Source organism: Pleurodeles waltl, chromosome 1_1 (genome assembly GCF_031143425.1).
Source record: "Pleurodeles waltl isolate 20211129_DDA chromosome 1_1, aPleWal1.hap1.20221129, whole genome shotgun sequence".
NCBI classification, from domain to species: Eukaryota; Metazoa; Chordata; class Amphibia; order Caudata; family Salamandridae; genus Pleurodeles; species Pleurodeles waltl.
In genome coordinates, this window is record NC_090436.1 from 135,908,399 (window position 1) to 135,935,690 (window position 27,292).

Consider the following 27,292-nt stretch of genomic DNA (forward strand, 5'->3'; position numbering starts at 1 on the left):
GCGGTGCCCTTTTCAGCGGTTCTTGAGATGGCGGTGCCCTGTTCAGCGGTTCTTGAGATGGCGGTGCCCTGTACAGCGGTTCTTGAGATGGCGGTGCCCTGTTCAGCGGTTCTTGACTTGAAGGGCCCTGTTCAGCGGTTCTTGACTTGAAGGGCCCTGTTCAGCGGTTCTTGAGATGGCGGTGCGCTGTGCAGCGGTTCTTGAGATGGCGGTGCCCTGTTCAGCGGTTCTTGAGATGGCGGCGCCCTGTACAGCGGTCCTTGAGATGGCGGTGCCCTGTTCAGCGGTTCTTGACTTGAAGGGCCCTGTTCAGCGGTTCTTGACTTGAAGGGCCCTGTTCAGCGGCGCTTGCCTTGGCAGTCCTTGCCATGTTCAGCGTTGCTTGAGTTGGTGCTCCTTCATTGCCCAGCTGGGCTGTGGCTGGCGGGGCCCTCCTGTGCAGCTGGGCTGTGGCTGGCGGGGCCCTCCTGGGCAGCTGGGCTGTGGCTGGCGGGGCCCTCCTGGGCAGCTGTGCTGTGGCTGGCGCGGCCCTCCTGGGCAGCTGGGCTGTGGCTGGCGGGGCCCTCCTGGGCAGCTGTGCTGTGGCTGGCGCGGCCCTCCTGGGCAGCTGGGCTGTGGCTGGCGGGGCCCTCCTGGGCAGCTGGGCTGTGGCTGGAGGGGCCCTCCTGGGCAGCTGGGCTGTGGCTGGCGGGGCCCTCCTGTGCAGCTGGGCTGTGGCTGGCGGGGCCCTCCTGGGCAGCTGGGCTGTGGCTGGCGGGGCCCTCCTGTGCAGCTGGGCTGTGGCTGGCGGGCCCTCCTGGGCAGCTGGGCTGTGGCTGGAGGGGCCCTCCTGGGCAGCTGGGCTGTGGCTGGCGGGGCCCTCCTGTGCAGCTGGGCTGTGGCTGGCGGGGCACTCCTGGGCAGCTGGGCTGTGGCTGGCGGGGCCCTCCTGTGCAGCTGGGCTGTGGCTGGACTTGTCAGGAGTGCTGCCCTTGCCACCCTTCCCTGCTAGTCTGTGGCCCTTTCCTCCCTTTGCCGGTGTGCCAGGTGGCACCCCACTCCCAGACGGTGCCAGGGTAGTGCTTTTGGAGCCTGCTGTCTTTGGCCTCTCGCGCCGGGCACTGGCTTTCTTGGCTTTTTTTGCAGGGGGTGGGCTGGCCGTCTCTTTACTCCTAGCCGAAGTAGCTGGGCTTGAAGGTGGTGGACTCCAAAATCCTTGGACTATTGTCTTTGTAGGTCCAGGTTTTGTGGTGGCTAAGGTGCTGATTGGAGCCTTATGAGATGGAGGGGGTGGGTCAGTTGATGGAAAGAGGTCAAGGCTGGAAAGGAAAAGCAATTTAGTAAGACAGGGACGGGTAGTTGTAGTGGGTATGGGAGTGGAGGAAGAGGATGTGGTTGTAGGAGAGTGAAGCCTGGTGTCTTTGGGTGCAGGTGCTTGTGCTGGAGGCTGTCATGAGGTGGATGGCTGTTGGGTGGGTGGCTGCCTGCGTTTGTGTGGTTTGGAAGAGGGGGTGACAGACACACTGGGAGAGGACACAGGGGATGTGTAAATGGTAGTGGGGGTGGTGACTGCACGTGTGCGGAGTGTTCTGGTGGGTGTGCTGGTGATGGACGTAGTGGCTGAAGATGTTGTGCATGCAAGTGTGAGTGGAGACATCACAGGGAGGGAGGAGGGAGACGAGGTGGACACAGAGGAGGCAGTGGCTGTTGGCATGTCTGCATGTGGATGTTGCTTGTGTGAATGCTTGTGTGATGTGTGGTGCTTATGTCTGGATGAGCTTCCCTTGGGTGTTGAGGTGTGTGCAGGCTGGTCTGTAGGTGTGTCTGGGATAGGCAGAGGTACAGGGGAGTGGGACTGGGTTGAGGAAGTTGGAGGAGGGAGGCAGGAGACAGGGACAATGGCTGCCGTCAGTGCTGAGGCCAGAGCGTGGAACGATCGCTGATGGGCAGCCTGACCCGAATGAATGCCCTCCAGGTATGCATTACTCCGGTGCACCTCCCTTTCTACACCCTGGATGGCATTCAAAAGGGTAGACTGCCCAACAATGAGCGTCCTCAGGAGGTCAATGACCTCCTCACTGAGGGCAGCAGGGGTAACTGGGGCAGGGCCTGAGGTGCCTGGGGCGAAGGAGATGCCCACCTTCCTGGGTGAGCGGGCACGGGGCGAAGGCTGAGGGGCTGCTGGGAGGGTGGAGCTGGTGCGCTGGGTGGCGGCTGTACCTGTTGTTGCGGTGGGCACGGATGTTGCCGCCACCACAAGGGAGCTCCCTTCCGAGGACGTGTCTGTGTCGCTGGTGTCACCACATGTCCCCGCTGTGGAGCTCCCCTCGCCCTCCGTCTCACTGGTGAAATCAGAGTCAGTTGCATGGCCCTCCATGGCCATGTGAGATGCAGCTCTCTCGTGCTCCGATGCCACTTCTCCTCCGCCTGATGATGCTAATGCACACATGAACAGGAAGACCACAAAAAAACGGGGGGGGAGTGGAGAAACAAAGACATGTTGAGTGCATGCATTGGCGACAGTGTTGGCGGAGAGGACAGACACAGAAGCCCCCTGCACTACGCCGCGCACTTGGGGTACACTACTCAATCCGTGGGACATGGCCTACAAGCCTATGGACGACAACTCCACACATAGGTGACACAGGGCCATGATTAGCTGTACTAGGCAACCTACAGAGGTGGGGGGCGGGGGTACAGGGCCATGCCTAACGGAGGGGCCTAGCCTACAGAAAACGCCCTGGCCTAGGGATACCCACAGCCCTCCTCCCCCACCCAGACACCTCCAATGTGCGCAAAATCAGCAGAATGTGCTTGTACTCACCCCCTTGTGTCTGCTGTGATGTCCTCACACGCCCATCCAAATCGGGGTAGGCCACCGCCAGGATCCGGGACATCAGGGGGGTCAAAGCACGACTGGCACCCCTCCTACGTTGGGAGGCCATCCCCAGCAGAGCCTCCGCAGTCTTCCTGCTCCCGCGGCGGATGTCCTCCCACCTCTTCCGGCAGTGGATGCCCCGTCTGTTGTGGACCCCCAGGGTCCGGACGTCCTTGGCGATGGCACACCAAATGTCGATTTTCTGATGGTCGCTGACCTATGTGACATGTGCAGGGGGAGAAAATGAAACAAACATCACCTTCTGCATGCTCGATGTGAGTGGCCCCCCATCCCCACCCTTGCCATGTGGCACATGCTCTCATCTTTCGTTTGATGCATGCCTCATTCGCTCCCCTCCCCACCATCTTTCATTCACCCCACTCAACCCAGGCATTGGCCACAAAGCATGGTCCCAGTGTACTTACCTGTTGGTCTGGAGGACCGTAGAGTAGCGCATACTGGGGAAGGACCCCATCCACGAGTTTCTCCAATTCTTCAGAAGTGAAGGCAGGGGCCCTTTCCCCAGTCGCAGCAGCCATTGTCTCTTCCAGACCTAGGTCACAGCAGCACTTGCAGTATAGGTCCTCTCCTGTGGATGATCAGGTATCGAGTGATTAAGCAGATAGAAAATGGCGGTCACGCCCGCGGCGGTGCGTACTGCGGAGGTGCGTACCGCGACCGCCGGCGCACATCCTCATTGGCTCCTGAAACCCATAGGGTTCAATGTTAACCAATGCGGCTTTGCGCCGCGGTCTTCGACCGCCTACCGCCACGGTGTGCCACACCAGCGCATTGACCTCACATCCCACTGTCGCACTTCACAGGTCAGGCAGCCGTCATTTCAAGGGCCCCCATATCTTAATTTCTACTGCGTCACACATACCTAGGCCTTGCATCAACACTCATACAAGCCATTCAATGCATTGAGAATCGTGTACTGTGCAAGCTGTGGGAACGTACCTGTGGGTTGATTGACTCTGTGCTCCATGTTGTCCTTCCTAGGCACCGTCCGCTGGGACTTGCGAGGAGATGGAGGAATCTTCCCCTGTACAGACCGCTGGTGGACCTGTCGACAACGGAAGAAAAAAATGTCATACTGACATACAGGCTTGACAGAGCCACTATACAGGAACTGTGTGCCCAGCTGGAGCCAGACCTGATGTCACCCATCCGCCAACCCACAGGGATCCCCCCTCTAGTGCAGGTGCTGTTAGTACTCCATTTTTTGGCAAGTGGGTCATTTCAAACAACAGTGGCCATTTCATCAGGGATGTCTCAGCCTATGTTTTCCAAGGTGTTGTACAGAGTGTGGTCTGCCCTGCTCAAACACATGCGGAGCTACATCGTTTTTCCTGAGGTGGGGGATTTGCCTACAGTGAAGGGTGACTTCTATGCCCTTGGACATATCCCCAACATCATAGGTGCCATTGATGGGACCCATGTGGCTTTGGTACCCCCCAGAGAAAGTGAACAGGTGTACAGGAACAGGAAAAGTTATCATTCCATGAATGTCCAGGTGGTCTGTTTGGCTGACCAGTACATCTCCCATGTAAATGCCAAGTTCCCTGGGTCAGTGCATGACGCGTACATCATGCGAAATAGCAGCATCCCTTACGTGATGGAACTACTTCAGAGACACCGTGTGTGGCTAATTGGTGACTCTGGTTACCCCAACCTGTCCTGGCTACTGACCCCAGTGAGGAATCCCAGGACAAGGGCAGAGGAACGGTACAATGAGGCCCATGGGCGTACTAGGAGGGTGATCGAGCGGACCTTCGGCCTCCTGAAGGCCAGGTTTAGGTGCCTCCATATGACAGGTGGATCCCTAATGTACTCACCAAAGAAGGTGTGCCATATCATCGTGGCCTGCTGTATGCTTCACAACCTGGCTTTGCGACGCCAGGTGCCTTTCCTGCAGGAGGATGGTCCAGATGGTGATGTTGTGGCAGCTGTGGAGCCTGCGTAGAGTGAAGAGGAGGAAGACAAAGAGGACGACACAGACAACAGGGACACAGTGATACAGCAGTATTTTCAATGACATACAGGTAAGAATCAACAGCGGCATTTTACATTTACTTAAAGTCTCCTGCCTCTCTACTGTCTGAGTTTCCCCCCAGTGTATGTTAACTGAGTTGTGACTTTCCCTTCCAATTTCAGAGATGTGGGCCCCACTCCGTGACCTCTGCTTTGTTTCCCCATGGACTACAGCTGTGTGACAGTGGTATGTTGTCATCACAATGTAACTGGACATTTTGGCACGGTTCTGTGTAATACATTTGTTCAAAAATACAGGCAGACTCCAGATTATTTTTGTGCAATAAGTGTGTTTATTAAAGTGCTCAATTTTGGGTAATGGTTGCAATTCGGTGATGGGTGATGGTGGAGGAATGTCCATGGCAGAGTCCAGATTTTCAGTCTCACAGGTGCATTGTCCATATGCCTGTGGAAGGTGGAGCAGGGGCAGTTTAAGGTTGGACAGGGTGACAATGTGGGACAGTGGGATGACAATCAGGGGGTATCCTTTCCTGGCGGGGGTCTTGGCATCCTACTCTGTCTTCTTCCTAGATCTCAGGCACCGCTTGCGGGGTGGTTCTCCTTCTGCAGGGGGTGGGGTTCTGGTGGCCTGTTGTTCTTGTGTCGGGGCCTCCTGTCCACTAGCGCCGGCGGAGGTGGTAGCCTGTTCTAGGTCCATGATAGTGACAGGGGCCCTTTGTGGTGCCACATGGTCCCGCAATGTGCTGACAATCTGATTGAGAGCCACAACGATGGTGCCCATTGCGGAACTGATGTTTCTGAGTTCTTCCCTGAACCCCATAAACTGTTCCTCCTGCAGTACCTGGATCTCTTGGAACCTGGCCAGGACCGTCGCCATCGTCTCCTGGGAGCGGTGGTATGCTCCCATGATGGAGGATAGGGCCTCGTGGAGAGTGGGTTCCCTGGGCCTGTCCCCCCCTGTCGCACAGTAGCCCTCCCAGTTCCCCTGTTTCCCTGGGCCTCTGTCCCCTGGACCGTGTGCCCACTACCACTGCCCCCAGGTCCCTGTTGTTGTTGGGGTGGTGGGTTAACCTGGGTGCCCTGTAGTGGTGGACACACCGCTGATTGACGTGTCCTGGAGACAGAGGCATGGGCCAGCTGGATGGGTGCTGTGCTGGTGTTCCCAGAGGGGGGTAGGTCTGCTGTGGCCTGTGCCTGTCTGAGGGGAACCGACTGTCCGAGGTCCCCGATGGGCCGGGCTGGTCATCTGGGTCCAGGGAGACAGAGCTGCTGTCATCACTGTGGGCCTCTTCTGGGGGTGGAATGGACATTTCTGGACTCTCCTGGGCAGTGTCGTGGCGTTCAGGTCCTGCAGGTGTATAAGAGTATGGTTATTGCTTCTGTGTGTGCCATAGCGTGCAATGGGTGGGTGCCCGTGTACCCCAGTGCTGGCATTCCCTTGTGGGGGCTGTTGTGACGGTGGTTTGGGGGGGGATGGGTATGTGCAGTGGGCATGCTTAGGTGATGGGTGTCCATGGTTTGTGGTCGCATGCAAGGCTTGGTGTTGGGATGGGTGGGTTGTGATGGTGAGACATTAGCAAGGAGGATGTGTGATGGGTGTGGGGGGGAGGGTGGGGGTATAATTTGGCATGCCGGTGGGTGGGGGGGGATGAAGTAGTTGAGATTAGACTTACCAGAGTCCATTCCTCCGCCTACTCCTGCGAGGCCCTAAGGAAGCAGGATCGCCAAGACCTGTTCCTCCCATGTTGTAAATTCTGGGGGTTAAGGTGGGGGTCCACCGCCAGTCTTCTGCACCGCGATGTTGTGTCTGGATACCATGGAACGCACCTTCCCCCGTAGGTCGTTCCACTGCTTCATAATGTCATCCCGATTCCGTGGATGCAGACCCACAGCGTTGACCCTGTCCACTATTCTTTGCCATAGCTCCATCTTCCTGGCAATGGTGGTGTGCTGCACCTGTTCCCCGAAGAGCTGGGGCTCTACCCAAACTATTTCCTCCACCATGACCCTGAGTTCAGCGTCTGAAAACCTGGGGTGTCTTGGGGAGGCCATGGGGTGGTGTGGATGAGGTGTGGGGTGGCGTTTGTGGTGATGAGTGTGGTGAGTGTGGTGGTGTGTGGTGTTTTGTGCGTGGATGTTGTGTGAGTGATAGTGTTATGTGCCTGTGAATGCTCTGTACTTGCTGGTGGTGTCTCTCTCTGGCCTTAGTCAATAAATGGTGGTCGTAGGGGTTTGTGGGTGATGTGGGTGTGTGTTTTATATTGTGTTGGGTGTGTGGGAGTGGTGTTTGTATGTGTATCAGGTGTGTGTGTTTCAAAATGACCAATGTGGCAGTGTTTTGGAGCTGTGTGTGTATTTTGACCGCGGCGGTGTGTACCGCCAATGGAATACCGCGGTTGAAAGACCGCCGCGTGGATTCGTGGGTCGTAATGGAATGGGCGTATTTCTGTTGGCGTGACGGTGGAGGTTTGGTCATCGCCAGTTTTTCGCTGGCCGTTGGTGTGGCGGATGTTTGTGGATGTCGGGTTTTTGGCGGTTTGCCTGTTGCGGGTCTGAATGACCGTGGTGGTTTCCCGCGGCCGTGGCGGTGTTATGGCGGTCTTCTGACCGGCGGTAAGTGCCTTTTACCGCCGAGGTCAGAATGACCCCCATAGCCAGTATATTACTCAAAAGTTTGAAATCTATGTTCAAATTGAATAACGGGTGGCATGTCCTAGGGGATGCACCATGTGTATCTGTTTTCTTAGGAAGAGGCATAACCACTGCATCCCTCATGGTAGCCATTAGTTCAACAGCCCTCAGCACCTAATTATACAGAGACACCAAGCGCTGGTCTAATCTTGCATTAAATGTGTATCAAAATTTTGTGGGGAGTCCATCTGGCCCCGGCATAATGCCAAAATCATGTACTTAATTGCACTTTTGACTTCCTGATGGGTAATAGGGGACCTCCAATTCCTCACACACAGGAGGGGTAAAGTCCCCAGCTGCGGATGGGTGAGAAAAGCCATAATATCCCAATTTGGGATGTCAGTGCATCTCCCATAGAGCTGTACATAATAATATCAAAAGACTCCATTAATCTCCACTTGAGAATAAACTTGTCTCCCAGTTGGAGCCATCACAGAGACAACAGGGTTCCCACAAGACCTGGGATAAACCATCTAGGCCAAAAGTCTACCTGTCTTGCCTTCCTCTTCATGGGCGCTGTCAATGTAAGTCTTGTAGCTGTGACCCCTGAGTTTCTCCAGCAAGATGCAGTATCATTTCTGAGCGTTGGCCAGCCTTGCTTGTGCCTCAGGATTAGTATCTAGTTGGTTACTCAAGTTGTGTATAGTTCCACATAATAGCATTAGCTCATCATCTTCCTCATGATGAACCCCCATGGAGGACTCCATGCAGTGAACCCGGATGACTACATTAAATGGCTTCCACTGACGACACTGTGCCTGTGTTATACTGTGTTATGCTAAAAAATAATCCAAGATGATCTCTTGGATGCAGTTGTGGTAGGTGTTGTCCTGTAGTACCATACGGGAAAGACACCACATGGGGATTTCTGGCCTGGGGAACCTAACAGATGACTTACGAGAAGTGAGTAATGGTCTGATATAGTGTGGCCCAAATACTCTGGGTGGTAGAACAGAGGTGTTAGAAATGGGGTTTCTGGTTGACTAGGGTATGCACCTCAGCCAGGCAGAACTTACCCACTCTAGTCAGGGCAAGGGAGTTACACGTCCAAGATAACCCCTGCTCACCCCCTTGGTAGCTTGGCATGAGCAGTCAGGCCTATCCCAGAGGCAATGTGTAAAGCGTTTGCACAACACACACAACACACGTGATGCAAAATGTACACCACAAAGTAAACACAACACTGAGCTATGTAAAAATAATCTGTATTGCACAAAACATAATTAGACCAACATTACACGTAAGTAATACCCTGCTACCTTAGCAGTTGTCAGAATGTTACACAAATTACTAATACTCTGCAAGAATATGCAGTTGTCACATTAGAACACGTAAGTACTCAGGATTCTGCAACACAAGCAGTAGTCAGGAATTACAGTAAAAGATATATGCACTTATCATGAACAATTCCTAAATACCTATAAAAGGAACATTAGAGAATATCTCCCAAGTCATATAAATACATATCAGCTAGATATGCCCATAAAAAGGAACATTAGCACATATATGTAGGAACAGTAAACAGGTAGGAAATCTAAAACATCCCAAAAGTCTGTACTAGGCTCCTAGAGCCCAGATTCCCTAAAAAGTACCTGTTTTCAGTTGAAGAGGCACTCCCAGTGCCTAAAGATGAGCATAGGGGGTCCGACGCTCCTGTGCGCAAACGGGGGCTACGCAGTGTTTTTTGGGGGAAAGAGGGCCGGACGGCACCTTCTCCTCGTGAACGGGCCCCTCTGGGGGCCTACGTTCTGGGTGGGGGCCTGCCTCAGCCTCCTCACACCCTGTCCGTGGTTTGGGGGCCGGGCGCGGCCCAATAAACAATTATGGGGCAAAGGCGGGAAGTGACCTCCGTTGAGGTCTCCCTTGCTGATTCCAACTGGAAGAAAAATGCCCAAGAAAAGGAGGATCCCGCTCCTAGCGCAGAGACCGGGGAAGGGGGGTGTTCCCTTCGCCTTCCCCGAGTCCTGCCTCGCTGTGGTGTGAAACTCGAACCCCTCCCGGGGCCCGAGGCAACACTCGCCCGCACCTGATGTGGTGCGCGAGTGTAAGAAGCTGCTCTCGGGCCGCCGGGAGGCTTCTTGAAGAACTGGAGGGGGCTGGTGCCCCGGGGGCACTCCCAGAAGCGGGACGTGCCTCGGGGGCGCCTGGAAGGGGCATGCTTGCTCCGGTTCCCTTTGTTTACGTGCCCCGGGGGCACTGAGACGAACGCGATCCTCGCGCTCCAAGATAATTCGAAAACCCGGCTGCAGCGGTGAATCTTGGCAGCTGGGAAGCGCTTGTAAAAGCGCGCGGCTGTTTTCCAAGCCCAGGCTGTGGCGGTGATTTTTGGCAAAAGAAGCGCTTTCGCAGCGCTAAGGAAAACGCTGTAGAGATCATTACAGGGATCAAGGGCCACAGCACCCTGCCCCTGGGAACAACAAAACAAGCAGAATCACAGGGCTGGTGGGCCCAACTACAGGCCAGCAAAAGGGGTGCAGATGGTGGCAGTTCCTCCTAGTGACCAGGCAGGTCACAGGTCAGCACAACAGCAGCAGTCCAAGGTGGTTTCCTGGTGAGTCCATTCATCAGCGTTCTGGGTCCAGTTTCAAGTTCCAAGAGTGTTCAAATTGTGGGGAAAATTCCCCTGTACTTATAATAGGGTTACAGTGTGTTTTACAATGGTAGGGAGAGGAGGTTCCAGCCAGTTACAACTGGTCCTGGCAGTGCCCCCTCTCTCCTTTCAGCACAGGCTCCAGACATCAGTGGGAAGTTCACGACCCTATTGTGTGAGGCCAGGGCACAGCCTTTACAAATGCAGGTGTGCCCCGCCTCTCCCTTCTCTCAGCCCAGGAAGGCTTGACAAGATGTAGATGCACCTCTGTGACACCTCCACCCTCCCTGTGTTCAGGCTGTCTGAGAAGTATGCACAAAGCCCCAACTGTCAGTCTGCCCAGACGTTGATTGGAGACAAGCTGCAAAACACCAAAGTTATAAGCACAGATAAATGCGCACTTTCTAGAAGTGGCATTTCTGTGATAGTAATAACAAATACACCTACACCAGTAAGCAGCATTTCTCACCACTATCACAACCATACCAAACATGCCTACGCTACCCCTCATAAATCAGAAAATACCCCTTACATATAAGGCAGGGCATCTCCAATGCAATCCTATGAGGAAGCAACACTCACAGCAGTGAGACACCAAGTTAGGCTGTTTGTCACTACCAGGACAGGCCACGCAGCAGGCAAATGTCCTTCCTTCTACATACATGGCACCCTGCCCAAAGGGCTAGCTAGGGCGTACCTTAGGGGTGACTTACATGTAGTAAAAGGGGAGTTCTGGGCCTGGCAAGTATATTTAGATGCCAGGTCCCAGTGGCAGAAAACTGCGTACATAGGCTCTGCCTAGAATGACTGTATAAAAGGGCCAGGTCCAACATGAGGGCATAGAGGGGCGGAGCACAGGACCTTATCTAGGCAAACATGAAGCACATAGAGACCCAAATAGAAAGAATAATCCCTCTCTTTGACATGTTGAACTCTCCACACATCTTCCAGACCCAAGCTCCCAGTCCAATCTCAGAACACCCCTGCCACTCTATGAGCTATTGCCTCCAGTAAAGATGGGGTGGAGTGATCCATAGATGTGTCAGCAACACAGTTGTAATCCTCTCCCATTATCATGTCTTGGGTAGTCAGAGAGCCCAGCAGTGTAGATAAGCAGGTGAAAACACCAGCTGCTCCTAGTTTCCTGGTTGGGAGCATACATGATGCCCATTGTGAATGGCTTCCCATCTAGTCTCCCCTCTACCTAAACATATCAACCATCTCTGTCAGCATATGACTGCAAAGCTTAAAAGGGTACCACCGCCCTAACCCAAATCAAGGCACCCCTGGAGTAGGCTGAATAACCAGTGGAAAACACCTTATCCCTTCTGCGCCGCCTCAGCCAATGTTTCTCTTCAGTTGTGAGATGTGTCTCATAGGAAAGCTATGTGCAAAGCCCAAGTTTAAGAAACATGTCAATTTTGTGTTATCGAACAGCCCTATACGTGCCTTATATATTCCAAGTGAGTAATTTCAGCTCCAGGTGAGTCATGGAACAGGTCATGCAGTATGGACAAACAGGAAATTACCCTTCCAGAATCTCACCCCCTTCAGTGGGACATCAACCCTACCTTCAGAATCCATTAAACAACAACAAAAACCCAGAACTCCCCAACCCCAGGGCTGACTGACAATTGTCAGCCATCCAAACTCAGACCTGATAAAGTGGAGAAACAAATGGGTGGTCATGAGCCCGTGTGTAGGGGGGTGAGCAGAGCAGGCCAACTGCATATACTAGACACCACTCCTATTCAGCATCATTACAATCATGCAGCCCAACGTACAATCTAGTGGCAGCATATTGGGATCATGGGGTGGCGGGGGCACATGCAAGCCCCTTCAGTAGTGCTTCATTTGGCAATACCCTGCAACAAGGCACTCCCCCCAGGACCCCAGGTAGACAGGCAAAGCCAAAGATACTCTTCCACGGAACCCTAGGCTGCCCTCCATAGGGGACCACCACAGCAGCAAAGGCAGAGTGCCATCACACGGGTAGGTTACTGCCAATATTAGCCATGGAAAGAGCATACATTAGGCAACAATCCCTCCTATAACTAGAAACCCCATAAACCAGATGCCAGTGCAACCATTCACCCATGACCCCCAGTCACAACAGGGTTTAAATCAAGTCATCTGCAGAGTGAAGTGTGACTAGGGACAGATTCAATTTGTCCATTGAAAGGGCATCCAAGGCACAGTTCACAGAGCCTTTGTCAAAGGTGGAACACAAATTCAAGTCCAACTGGTGGCTCCGTGTGATGTCCAACCCTGCTATCAGGTATGCGACCATATTGGTGCCCTCCGTACCCTGAGGTAGCCCCACAATGCACATGTTGTTCCTTCTATTGAGGCCTTCTGCATCTTCTGCTCTATGTTAGAGTATTTTCAAACAGGCAGTAAGGCCTGTCAGCTGATTCTGTAGTAGGCATTGAGCTGGTTCAAGTCCCCCCACTGCTACCTCTGTTTCCTTAACTCTGTCCATAGGTTTATGGTGGTCGGCCCTCAAAAGACTATCCTCCTCTGCAATGGAGCCTATCTGTAGCTGCAGGGAGGCTACAAATCCTGTATCACCTACAGGATTTTATCGCATACCTGTGAATTGCCTAGGTCAGTTCCTGTGGGTGCACCATCCGACATGGAGGTCCCCTGCAAAGTCATGGACACACCCACCTCTAACCCTTGGTCTTGCCCATCTTATCTATGTGAATTATGTAGGGCGCCTTTTTTTTCTTGAGAGTGAAGTAGCCACCTGGCAGGTAGCACCAGCAATGAGCTACAAGGCCAACTCCCCCCCAACCCCCCCTAGCACCGGAGAGAGGTTTATCCACAAAAAGTCAGCAGTACACTCCTCTTCTCTGTACCTATGCTGCCACCAACACTGCTCATAGAGAGCCAAGTATATGCTCTTGTGGCCAGTTAAGCCACCACAAACAGTGTTTATCAGTCAATCAATCATGTCATTTGTAAAATGCAACACTATCACCCCAAAAGGTATGGCACTGCTGATGCCGTGTCCCCGTTGAAGAGCTATGTCATGAGTTTACTTCTGAAATCTGCCAGGGAGGGAGATGTTCGAAGACGGAGGGGCAGTGCATTCCAAGACTTGGTGGCAGTGTAGGAGAAGGAGCAGCTGCCGCTGTGGGTGTGGTGGATGCGGCGGGTGAGGTTGAGAGTGGAGGAGCACAGGTGTCTTGAGGTGAATTGGAATCTGAGACAGTGGTTGATGTAGGATGGTCCTAGGTTGCATAAGGCTTTGTATGCGAGTGTGAAGATCTTCTCAGGAGCATGACCACACTGTTTATATCGTTGATATCAAAAGAAAGGACAGATGGCTGAAGTCAGAGTGTGTCAGGTAAGATGTAGGAGGCACCACCAGGCAGCAGCAAGCAGGGAGTTCTCAGTGCCGCAAAGTCTTTGTCAGTTCAAGAGCAATCCCATCTGGAGCCACTCCCACATGCCTCAAAGAAACAAGAAGAGTTTGAACCTGGATTCACCCTGAGCATCACTGGGCAATGACCCTCAGCCCCAAACCTCTGCATTGATCAGCAGTGTACATACAGATGGTGCCAACATTATCCCCAACTCCTACCAGGCATAATGCCCCCCAGGCCATCCAGTCCACTGTGTTCCCTATCTCAGCAGATGCCCACAAAACAGTAATGTGGTGCTCTCCCTGTGGGCAGGTGCCATATCATCTAGCAGTCAAGCAGGGCTGCAAGGGTAAGCCCGCCAGTACCTGCTTCTGCTGCCAGTCCCATAGTTCAGCCCATCCATTTTCTGTCAAGGCTTTCAAGGGAGCTTGTGTCCTGCCTCGTGTGAGCACTGGGGCTGGTCACCGACACACAGACCAAGTCCAGCTAATTGCTTAATCCCTTCTCTACTTGCAGCTGCTATCTCTTTTTTGAGACTCCTGTGTGTTCAGTTGGAGATCTCTGTCAGTGATCTCGTCCTGTGCGGCTACAGCGAGATCACACCTGCACCGTCCTTGGATGTCCCCCATGCAGTGCAGCCACACCTTGTTCCCAGGTTCCCAGGCAGTCAGCGCTGTGCCTCACATGTGCTTTGGATGACTGCCGTCACACCGCGCCAGCACGGCCAGGAGCCCAGGTAAGCATCTGCCCTCTTGTCTCAGAAGCCCAAGCACACAGTTACGTCTCATCTCACTGGGCGCCAGAGACCTCCAACTCTGGCCTGCCACTCAGTCCTGCAGTGTCTCAGTCTCCTAGGGGGAATGACTCCCCTTGTGCAGCCTTAGTAGTCCTTCCAGAGTTCCCATTTACCTGCTAATGTGGAGTGTGGCTCTCTGTTTGGGTCCAGGCCTGTTTATGAGCAGCAGTGGCACCGACCCAGCCAGCAGGCCTAAAGAAGTGGGTGTGGCCCCAGCATTCACAGCATTCCCCAAGTGGCATTAGTTAACGCGCCTCCCCTGCTCCTTCCCAGGCACAGAGGCAGATACTGCTAATGGTTACGTTGAAGGCTAGGACTGGGCAGGATAGCTGCATGGTGCGAGGGAGCAGTCCTCTAGCACATCTGCTCGCCCATTTGGTAAAGCTATAATGTATAACAATCACAGTTGCAGAAATTCCTTTCAGACAAACGTGCTGCAATAGTGCTTTTGCAAATGTATTCTTTTTTTCTCTAGTATATTTGTCCCTTGGGGTCAGTATTGGTTCATTGGTCCTTCTGAAGCTCTGAGCTATGTTGCAAAGATTTCTGAACTTGGAACTTTTTGACATATTCAAATCCATCAACAGGGTAGACTAAGGTTGCATGTCAGACTATCAATAACAAAAATATTGCATCAAAATAAATATATTTACCTAAATATTGCTTACAAAAATATGGCTCCATTGGGTGTAATTTTTTATTAGTACCTCCAATGGGCCAATATTTTGGAATTGATATTTATTTAGTATACAATCTTTTTGTCAGAGATATAACAGCCACAACATTTTTGGACAGAGCTGGAGCCTGGGATGGGTGAGGCTCCACAGGTCATATCTTCTCTGTAAGTTCCTGCTGAAGCTGTGATTTTTGCAGCGAAGAGTTCCAAATAGATCAAAATTATAGTTCTTACCTGCTTCTTTGTCAAGGAGCCTCATACAACAAATCCTCCAAGTCTGGCCTTAAGAACTTGCAGACAAAGTTCTACACGTTCTATTCCAATCTTCCAGTTTTCTTCAAACATTCTGGGTCTTCGCCTCTTAGACACAAAGCCATTGGTTGAAATGGATAGCAGTAATTTCGCCACTTCTAGTTAGAACAAATACCAAAACTAATACGAAAATAAAAATTCCAACAAATCTGGCTGTTTCTTCTCACAAAGATGTCTTGAATCATTTTCCACCAGTTCATATGCAGGAGGCAAACCTGTCTGACACTTGAAAGTAGACATACTAGTCAAGTATTCAGAAACAAATGGGATCAGTCAACACCAAATGTAATCTTTTATTCATGGATTCCAGCGAAACGACCAGTCTAGTCCGTGCCCCATAACCCTTTGTCATGGATATTTAAGCCAGGCTTCTCAATGGCAATAGCTAATGTATCATCCACCTGACTGCAGTAGTGGGTGAGATGCATGCATGACCATAGCATGTGAAAAACAATCATCATCTGAGGTCATGGATTGTGGCAATGTGAAGAAGCGTTACGGAAAACATTTCCTGCCCTGGCTGGTCTAAAGTACGCGCTGTATAATACATAAAACTGTACTGTCTGAAATATGGAGTTGTGTGATACTTTGTCAGGATATTGCATCACTCTTTGGCCTTTTTGTTGTTAAGTTCTCTGTCCACCTCTCTTTCCCAAAGGTCTCGCAGCAAGGACAACTCTTCATCAGGGAGTTGCAGCTGGGAACTGTACAGTCACTAAACGAATTCAGAGTGCAGTCCGAATGTGTGTAATGTCATTAAGAGCTAGTGTTTTGGTAGTCCTTGTAGAACCACTTGCCATTGAGCAGGCAGTGCCTCTTTTAGGCATTCATGTATTATGAATTGCTCTCCATGTATGACGTATTGCTTGTGGAGCTCATGGATTCTCACCAGTGTCCTGTGTTATATAATTCCCCAGTTTGAGTGATCTCACTGACACACAACTTTGTTTAGATCCTTGAGGAAAGCCTACCATAAGCAGGGAGAAACCCCTGAGTGGTAACGCTTGGATATGGGGGGGGGGGTAGGTGAGCAGTAATCCCCGCCTCTGTGCAAAATCGGCAACAGAAAACAGCTCAGGCTGGGTCAGCATTGTTTCATCGAGGGAGTGGCCAGCTAGACATCTGGTAGGCCACTGCAGTTAAGCAGCCACATAATATTTCTCAAAGTTTGGGGCCCCTAGCCCTTTTCTGTATGAAGCATTGATAAAGCTGTTTGTCTCCATCCAGTACGCCATAGCAATTCTCTGAGTAGTTTGTCCAATCCTCAAAAAAACTATGAAAGGCAATACCATTGGAATGTTAACAAAATAATATAACAGTCTAGATAGATTAAAATTTTAGCTGTTGCTGCTCTGCCTGCCATTGATCAAGGACATGTACTCCATAACTTAACTTGTGATTTCAGAAAAAGCACAGCTGCTTCCAAATTACCATCAATATTATCCACGTCTGAGTGGTATATCAGTACTCCATGGTATTTGAAGCAGTCCAGAGCCCAGCGCAAGGCACGCAGCCCATGTGCAGTGGCCTAGGGATAGCACCATTACGTAAAGGAAACACCCACAACTTATTCCAGTTGATCTTAAGCTCAGAAACCAAGTAAAACTGGGGCAGAATCACCTCTATCCTGATTAAATCAGCTGTGATATCTATAACATAAACAAGTAGTATGTCTGCACAGAGCAAGACCACATGTGTGGTCCCAGTTAGAGGGATGCCCAAGTCCACCCCCACCCCATAGAATGACTCCGCAAGCGGTTCAATTGCCAGGGTGAAGAGTAAGGGGGTGAGAGGGCACCCCTGCTGTATGCCTCGCTGTATTGCGAGAGTCGGAAATACATTGGCCTGTCTTTACTCTAGCATTGGGGTTGGAATATAACATCTTCATCCAGGTAGTTATACCTTTGCTGAAACCATACTGGTTCTGGACCAAGTACACATATGTCCAGTCAAGGGAGTCAAACGGCTTTTCAGAATCAAAGTTGAGGTTGACCAAATAGGGGTATAAGGCAAATGGATACTCTTGTATTAAGTACAGCCTCCTAATATTTAAGGAGGTGCTGCATCCTGGGACATACCCACACTGGTGTGAATGTATCAAGGATGGGAGCTCCAGTAATATTTTGGTTGCTAGAAATTTACTGAGGACTTTGTAGTCTGCAATACGTATAGAACTGAGTTTGACCTTTTTAGAAATGGAGTCTTTGGTTGGCAGTCAGGATACCCCCTGTCCAAGCAAGGACCCTCACTCTAGACAGGGTAAAAGAGAATCACCCTTACCCACTTGGTAGCTTGGCACGAGCAGTAGGCTTAACGTCAGAGTGCTAGGTGTAAAGTATTTGTACCAACACACACAGTAATTTAATGAAAACACTCCAAAATGACACAACACAGGTTTAGACAAATAGAAAATATTTATCTAAACAAAACAAGACCAGAACAATAAAAATCCACAATGCACAAGTAAAGTTATCACCAAAAAGTCTTCATGTAATTTTAAACACAACGCTAACGCTGTTAGCGTGAAAACATACCTTGGGTGCATGAAAAATAACCCTGCACCGGCGAGTGTGCGTCAAAAAGGGCTTACAATGTGTCGATATCACTCACGAGCAAGACCTTGCATCATTTCTCTTTCAGCCGGCGTGCGTCATTTCTTCTCTCCGCAGGAGAGGGATGCGTCGACCCGGTCAGCACTCTTGGGTCTGGGCAGGCCGTGCGTTGTTTTTGCATGCCCAGGGGTGTTTGCGTCAGAAATTCAGCTGCACGATTATCCGAAAACCACGCAGCGCAGGTTGCGATCTCACCGGTCTTGATCAGCAATGCTGCACATCGTTTCTCAAGCCGCGGGCATCGATCTTCCGGTCACGTTGCAGGCGAGCGGCGATTTTCAGCCGCTAAGCCGGCGGAGCGTAAATTTTCCGCCCGCAGATCGGAGTCGCGCAGATCTTTTCCGAACACGGCGGCCGGTGCGTGGATTTCTGACTCCTGGGCTGCCAGCTTCTCCTTTCAGGGTCCCAGGAACTGGATGGGCACCACTTGGCAGGGTAGGAGTCTCAGCAGAGGCTCCAGGTGCTGGCAGAGAGAAGACTTTTGCTGTGCCTGAGACTTCAAACAACAGGAGGCAAGCTCTAAATCAAGCCCTTGGAGAGTTCTTCACAAGAAGAAAGGCAACACAAAGTCCAGTCTTTGTCCTCTAGCACAGGCAGAAGCAGCAACTGCAGAATAGCTCCACAAAGCACAGTCACAGGCAGGGCAGCTCTTCTTCCTCAGCTCTTCAGCTCTTCTCCAGGCAGAGGTTCCTCTTGGTTTCCAGATATTTTCTAAAGTCTGTGGTTTTGGGTGCCCTTCTTATACCCATTTTGCCGTTTGAAGTAGGCTTACTTCAAAGAAAAGTCTTTCTTGTTTGTGAAATCCTGCCTTGCTTAGGCCAGGCCCCAGACACACACCAGGGGGTTGGAGACTGCATTGTGTGAGGGCAGGCACAGCCCTTTCAGGTGTGAGTGACCACTCCTCACCTCCCTCCTAGCACAGAGGGCTCATCAGGAAATGCAGACTACACCCCAGCTCCCTTTATGTCACTGTCTAGTGAGAGGTGCAACCAGCCCAACTGTCAAGCTGACCCAGACAGGGAATCCACAAACAGGCAGAGTCACGGAAATGGTATAAGCAAGAAAATGCTCACTTTCTAATAGTGGCATTTTCAAACACACAATCTTAAAATCAACTTTACTAAAAGATGTATTTTTTAAATTGTGAGCTCAGAGACCCCAAACTCCACATGTCTATCTGCTCCCAAAGTGAATCTAAACTTTAATCATATTTAAAGGTAGCCCCCATGTTAACCTATGAGAGGGACAGGCCTTGCAACAGTGAAAAACGATTTTAGCAATATTTCCCTTTTAGGACATTTAAAACACATTACTATATGTCCTTCCTTAACCATACACTGCACCCTGCCTTGAGCCTACCTAGGGCCTACCTTAGGGGTGCATTACATGTAAGAAAAGGGAAGGTTTAGGCCTGGCAAGTGGGTACACTTGCCAAGTCGAATTTACAGTTTAAAACTGCACACACAGACACTGCAGTGGCAGGTCTGAGCCATGTTTACAGAGCTACTAATGTGGGTGGCACAACCAGTGCTGCAGTCCCACTAGTAGCATTTGATTTACAAGCCCTGGGCACCTCTAGTGCACTGTACTAGGGACTTACTAGCAAATCAAATATGCCAATCATGGCATTTAGCACTGGTTAGCAGTGGCAAAGTGCCCAGAGTAACACAAACAGCAAAAACTGAGTCCAGCACACATCACCAACCTGGGAAACAGAGGCAAAAGTTAAGGGAGACCACGCCAAGGATGAACAGTCTAACAACCATGGTATGTCAGCACTGCTTTTAAACCCATTTCCATATGTGTGGGTCCCAAATATAGGTGAGAAAGCCACGCTGCAGCCTACATAGTATATTTGTTTTCATGCAACATGGCTGGTTTGTGCACATTTACAGACGACCCACACAAAAATAAATAAAATATGACAACGTATGCAGTTAACAGGTCACCATAATCTAAGGGAGAAGTATATGCAGTGATAGTTTGTTAACAGTCTCTTACATCCCTGGCGTGAGATAGTCCATCTGTCTAGGCTCGTGGAAAGCACAATATATGGGTGTACATGAAAAAGATGGTTTTCCAACAGCTCTGCTACCTTAAATACCCAGATAATATTTACATAGGGAATTGTGGTTATAGCTAGTGAGAGTCAATTTTATTTAATGGCCAGTGTTAGCGAGCAGTCGTCATAAATAATACAGATGTAAATCAGCTCAGAATACTTAAGTTTCAAAGTTTTATAATTTGACCAAGTACAACTGTGACAACAGAAGAGTGATTTAGCGATGGTGGAAAAACAATAAATAAATCTATCATTTAGCTTCTAGTGGTACAGCTCTCAAACCACATGTTCTGGAAGAGACCCTCCCTTCTCCACACCACCACCAGCGAGGCTGCCAAATATTAAGGTATCCACCAGTGTGGAAAACGTTGGTGACTGGACAAGTATGTGGTGCACAGTGCCTAATTTGTAAAATAAAATATTTATGTATAGTGCCAGGGCACAGATATACCCCAGAAGGCTACTGCAGCGTGCGCCATGTCTCTGCCAATGCTGGCAAATGCCAGTACCAGCTCTACTCACTACCCATTAAACCCTGACAGATGTGACAATTTGGAATATCTTTGGTCACCCAAAACTGTAAGAATGGCCTTGGGTTTTCAGCTATTATTATTTTTTTCTATACTAATGTACATAGGAAATATGCTGCTGATGTTCTCTATTTAAAAATATATGTACATCGCCATTGTGTGGTGGAATTAAAAAATGTGCTTATGTTAAAAACACAAGTGCCAGTTCTGAGCCCAGGAAAACTCCAGCAAAAATTAAGCACTGGTTACACACAAACCAAGTAAGTATTCATAAATTATGCAAAATAGTAAACCAATCACCAGAAAATGTTGTACATAGACAGACGCTCAAGTGGGGAGGAAATGCCACCATAAACTCCTCAAATGGGATAACGTCCAAACAATATATATTATCCCTGAGAACGCCAGTTGAGTTAGGAGTTCGAAGTTTTGTTAAATCTTCTTGTGCTTTTTCACAGGATTTTAAGGTCATGACCTTGGTACACAATTTGATTTGATTTGATTAAAATTTATAAAGCGCAATAATTACCCAAGTGCATCAAGGCACTGTAGTTGCGGCTGACCAGGTACATAATAGTGTGGTAAACCATACCACCCTAGTGCAAAAAGTGCTATAAGGCATAAAGGCAGGGCTTACATTGCTCTAGCAAAACTGTTTTGTAGCTAGCCATATTTCCAGTCTACTTCCTCAGGGCTAGAAGACTGAAATAAGATAAGAGAATCTCAAAGTAATACTAATGTGGATCAACGACAGAGTTTCATCACACGAGAGAAAAGTTACAGCGAGATGAACTGAAAACAGTAAAGAAAATATAATTCTTTCATGAATGTAAAATACATAAGCCTATTCCTGTATATATTCATTAGTCATGGTCACGACACACCAGAAACATGAACACCCAAATCCATTGTGAAATAATGTGCATGCTAGAGTATCACCCTATAAACACCCTATAAACAGGTGCAAAATGTGGGTAGCATAAACCCACGAGTCTCATCTGTTCCAATAAAAATACCAAGAATCGAAAAAAGAAAGTCTGCAGCTGAGTATGAGGAACCAACATCCTCATTCACTGAAAAATCACACCAATTACTGAGCAATTGCTCAGAAGTCTATATGTTAATAATAAAAATACTGCCACCAACCTAAGGTACAAAACTCCAGAAAACTCATATTATTATCGAAGTGAGATAATTCCCTCCCGCCCGTAACCAAAACCTCAAATTACACTCATTGGTCATAAGTCAAATCTTCAGGTTACATTCACCAACAGGATATATATCAAGAAGCTAAAGTAAACAAATGTCAAATTAAAGTAATTTTATGAGAATCACTAATGTCTGAAAATTCATCTAAATGAGAGTGTTTAGCGTTTGTCATTTATATTATAAATGACAAACGCTAAACACTCTCATTGTCCATGCAAGATACATGTTGAGACTTATAATACGAAGGGCATATTACTTGAAAACAATACAAATTACAAGACTCAATGTTGTACAGAATTCCAGCGAAATAAAATGTTATATCTAATAATACTCGTAATCCAAGTCTACGCAAAAAAATAAAATATACTTACCATCGGCAGAGTACTTGACATTCAATCACCCTCACATCTGTCCGTGTATGGTGTTGGAAATGGGGTCTTCGGTTGACAGTCAGGTTACCTCCTGTCCAAGCAAGGACCCTCACTCTAGTCAGGGTAAAGGAGAACCACTCTTGGTTAACCCCTGCTCACTCCCTTGGTAGCTTGGCACGAGCAGGCAGGCTTAACTTCAGAGATCAGGTGTAAAGTATTTGCACCAACACACACAGTAACATAGTAAAACACCACAAAATGGCTCAACACAGGTTTAGAAAAATAGCCAATATTTATCTAAACAAAACAAGACCAAATCAACAAAAGTCCGACATGCACAAGTCAAGTTATGAATTTTTTAAGATTAAACTTAAAAATAGCGCTTAGAAAAACAAAATGCTTCGATGAGGTGATAACATGGCGTTGTGACAAAGTCATTACCAATAATCCGATGCCAATGGCGCCGGGTATGGAGTCACGCAGACCCCCAGGTAGAGTACCTTAGTAAAATGTGAAAACAAGTCGTTGTGGGAAGTGGAGGATCGGGGCCTCGCTGAATCCGAGGTGGCATTGGTTCCTGCGCTGTGGGGTGAAGGAACAGAGTCGTCACGAAGAGGCGTCGGGTCCTTGTGTTGTAATTTAGCAGTGATTAGATTAAGCATTAGCAGAAGACATCTTGTCTTTAGTAACTATTATGAACATTTTGCGGAATCCATTTTGTATTCATGGCAGCCATTTTCTCTGCTACATGCTGCCATGTGCTCACCATGTGCTCTGTCCTACCTTTCTGTTAACTGCTCTTGAAATCTGCCTGGTGACAAGTTATATTTAGCATCTCTTACTTTCGCACATGCTCAGTAAGTTCTGCAGCTGTTAGTCCTTGGAAACTGTTAGCTCCTCCTACCTGTCGACTGTGCATTTTCCACATGACCTTACATGTATACAAGTCTTGTTTCCATAATTGTACCATCTCCTTTTAGCCCCTGCGTGGGTATAAAAGGACCATGCTCTCTCAGTTCAGTGTGCTACTTCAGACATTACCCAAGGGTGCTGTCTGAACTGTAGTACCACCTCATGAGGTTAATAAACTTTTGTCTTTTATTCCAGTTTCTGTGCCAACTTCTTCCTACATGGTCTGAGGACTTTGTGCAGAGAAAGGTGAACCCCTTGCACTAGTAGGCCTTGCTGAGGCTTACTTCAACAAATTGGCGCCCAAACAGGGACTCATCGGCGACTCGGATGCCCAACGGATTGGTCGCGACGAAGGATTGGAATCTCGCTGCGGACGATCAATGCCTGAGGAGACCCGAGTCTTGGCAACCACGGCGTTTTTCCCTTCTTTCTGATTTGACCATCCAGGTGGCGCCGGTCCTCGACTGAGATCCTTTTTGTTCATTCGTCATGCAGTGACTATTTGGTCGATTTTAGAACTTGGCAGTTGGAACCTGGACACCCTGTGATTGGTAAGAGCCGTTTTACGGCACTTGCTGTGGGTTTTGATGCCTGTGTTTGGTAATGTAGTTTAGCACTACTTACTGTGGCTTTCGTGATTTGGGTGACTAGTCAATTTGTATTCTTTGGATTTGATATATAAATTGCAATTTATATAGGCAGGTAATGAGGAGAATTTTCTCCAATTTGATTTTGATTTGAACGGCACCTTAAGTGCTACTTTGATTATAATATTGCATATTCTGCACTATTTTTGGCATGCCTGTTTTTAGCGCACTTCGTAAGATGTGTTGCTTTTGTAAAGGTACCAATTTGAGACTGGAAGAATCGCAACCGGCACCCCCAGAGGGGACTTCCAAATAGAGATATGTATGTTAAACATGGTCTTTCTTCTATAATGTACAGCACATTATGGAATAAATACACCCGCGCGGATCCTGAGTTACGTTGGCCTATGCATGGGTCATTTGATTTGCGAAAGATTGAGTATGTGGAACAATGTATGTGTAAGCGAAAGTCTAGGCAAGATATGTTTGACTGTGTACGAATGTGGGAGAAAGAAGCGCGTGGATGAGTGAAACGTGAGCAAGCCTTGCTTGAGAAAGAGCAGCGGAAGAATGTATATGTGAAAGCATTGGAAATAAGAAAGAAAGAAATAAATGACTTAAAGGAGCTAGAAGAGAAAGAACGTAAGCTACAGGTAACTGGCCAATACACTATTAGGCAATCTCTCTATCCTATCCTTAATAAATCACATGATGATTTATTGTTAGTAGATCGCCCTCCACCTCCGTATGTCGTCCCTTCTGCCCCTCATGAGTTACCTAAAGTCTCCAGTTCGGAGCAACAGAAGATGCGGGACAGTCGCTCTATGCTGCCTGCTGACCGTGCGTCTGAGCTTAGATCGATTGCTCGTAAAACAATTCGTAGCGCTGTTTCTGCTTCTGAACTTTCAGACAACATGAAAGGGTGGACGGAAAGGGAGCAGCTATATTTTACTGAGGCATTTGGCTCAGAAGTTATTGAACTATATCGGAAATATTCTGATGAGTTAGAGCCCGATGATGTAGCAGCTGATTATAAGCAAATGCGTGATGGTCTTTTTGCTTTCTCCAAGGTAGCTGATGCAATCAGGCGTTTAATGAAATTACGTATTGTGGCAGTCCGTTTGCAAGAAGAGAAAAGGGCTGCGGACGCAGTTGCACGAGCATCTCAGACCGAAGGGGCGCAAGCTTCCATCTTTGAAACAGATAAGACTATGATAGTTCACGCGAAACCAATGTGGGAGGCCGCGCCTTTGAATGTTCCTCCTAAAGGATTGGGTACAAATGATGATAAAACTTCTGTTGATGCTAAGGGTTATTTTATTTATAATTGGGTGTATACTCCTTGGAATAGGGCAGATGTAATGGCACTTAAAACAGCATTACCTGACCCGCGGAAAAATCCAGCCGCCTTTTATGAGGAAGTTGAGGGAGCAATTAGTTCTTGTACTATGACTTTGGCTGACATTGATTTATTTATCGGATTGATATTACCGCCAGATATGTGGAGAACTGTTCATAAAATTGATGATCGTACAGTTTTTGGGGCATCATGGAAAGAAATAGAACAGATGGACGGGGATAGGGAACCTGCGAAAAAGCCATATCAGTTGATTCTAGATCTTCCTGCAGCCATATTAGTTAAGTTGAAAACGATTATTCCCCCTAAAAAGATAGATTGGACTGTTTTAGCGTCTTGTAAACAAAAGGCAGATGAATCGGTCTCTGATTTCTTTACACGCTTTGAAGAAGCATTTCATGATTTTAGCGGTCAGTCATTGTCAGATGATACGGGCAGACATTTGTTTGTCGATAAATATGTCACAAATCTGTTACCAGGAATAGCTAGTCGTCTAAAAGCTAGTGAAAGTTCATGGACTACCTCTACTCCGGTTTCTCTTTTGACTATGGTTCAGTATTATGAACGTCAGGAATTAGAAGCAAAAGGTAGCGAGGAGAAAAAGATTAAAGAATTAAAGACGAAGGTTATGTTGGCTCAAGCTTATGGTCCGCCTTTTCGAGGTAGTGATAGAGGTGGATGTGGATCTTATGGTTCTTCTTACACTCGTTCGAATTTGTCTGTTGATCAGTGTGCGTATTGTAAGAAATTTGGGCACTGGGCTGCCGATTGTCCACCACTACGTGTTCAGCAGTGTTCACGTGGTCGGGGACAAATGAGAAATCGCTCAGGATATTCAGGACCTAGAAGAAGCACAAATGATCATGCTAGGGTTGATGCTAATGTACGAGGGCAGGATGGGTTTAACACTTTTGATAGACGGAACCAATACCAGATGTCTGATCATGTGCAGCCTGATTTCCAAGATTCTGCTTATGCATAGGATTGCCTAGGATGGGGTAAGGAATCAGTTGAAGTTCCAGTAGATCAGAGGGGTCTCTATGTTACAGCACATGTTTTGGGTCTTACTGATCAGTTTCTGGTTGATACAGGAGCTACACGTAGCGCCTTGTCTAAACAATTGATTCCGAGGGCTCCCCTGTCTGGCTTAACCATTACATCGATAGGTTTCGATGGAACACCTTCCCCTAGCCCATTGTCACAACCACTTGCATTCCATGTTGATAAATTTACTGCTCCATGTCCATTTTTGCTTTCTCCAAATACACCAGACAATATTGTGGGTCTTGATATGCTCAAGTATTTCAGGGCTACAATACGATGCTCTCCTGAAGGGGTGCGTGTTATTTTAAATGATAATCATCCTGTGATGGAAAGAGTTTGTCTTGTTAAGGAGGATATTGCATTAGCTTCACTCCCTAGTACTTTGTGGGCTACTTCAGATACTGATGTGGGAAAAATGATTATTCCACCGGTACATATTAGTGTCAAGGAGGGAGCTGTATTGCCATGTTTGCCTCAATACAAAATTTCACAGGAGGGCGAAGAAGCACTCACACGAATTGTGCATGATCTTATCGTAGTTGGAGTTGTCGAGGAAGTTCTGTATAATGTTTGTAACAGTCCGATTCTTCCCATTCTGAAAAAGGATACTGATACTAGGATTTACCGATTCATGATTGATTTACGAGAAGTCAATAAGATTGTGATACCACAATATCCTGTGGTATCTGACATCACAACACTCCTTACTTTGGTTCCCCCGACAGCAACTACGTTCTCTGTGATAGACTTGAAGAATGCTTTCTTTTCAATCCCTATTCATCCTGACAGCCGATATTTGTTTGGTTTTACTTTGAATAAACGATCATATAGATTTTGCAGAGTTCCTCAAGGCTATACGGAGAGCCCAAGTATTTATAGTCAGGCGTTAAAACGACAACTTGATTCTTTTGTTTTGCCTGAAGGTGTGGCTCTCATACAATATGTTGATGATATTTTGTTGGCAGCTGATACCCCGGAGCAATGTGAAAAGTGCACTTTGTCCTTACTTTCTTTTCTTGCTTCACACTATCATAAAGTGTCACGAAAGAAATTGCAATATTGTAGACCAAAGGTAACCTATTTAGGTCACCTTTTGTCTAAGGAGGGCCGTGCACTTACATCAGATCGTATTCAAGCAATTTTAGACACACCAGTACCCTCTACTCAGAAAGATGTTCGTGCATTCCTTGGTCTTACTTCTTTTTGTAGACAATGGATATTAGGGTTTTCACACATTGCCAAACCTTTGCTAGCACTTTTGACTAAAGATACTCCAATGCCCCTCCCATGGACAGATGAATGTGAGACTGCTTTCCGGCA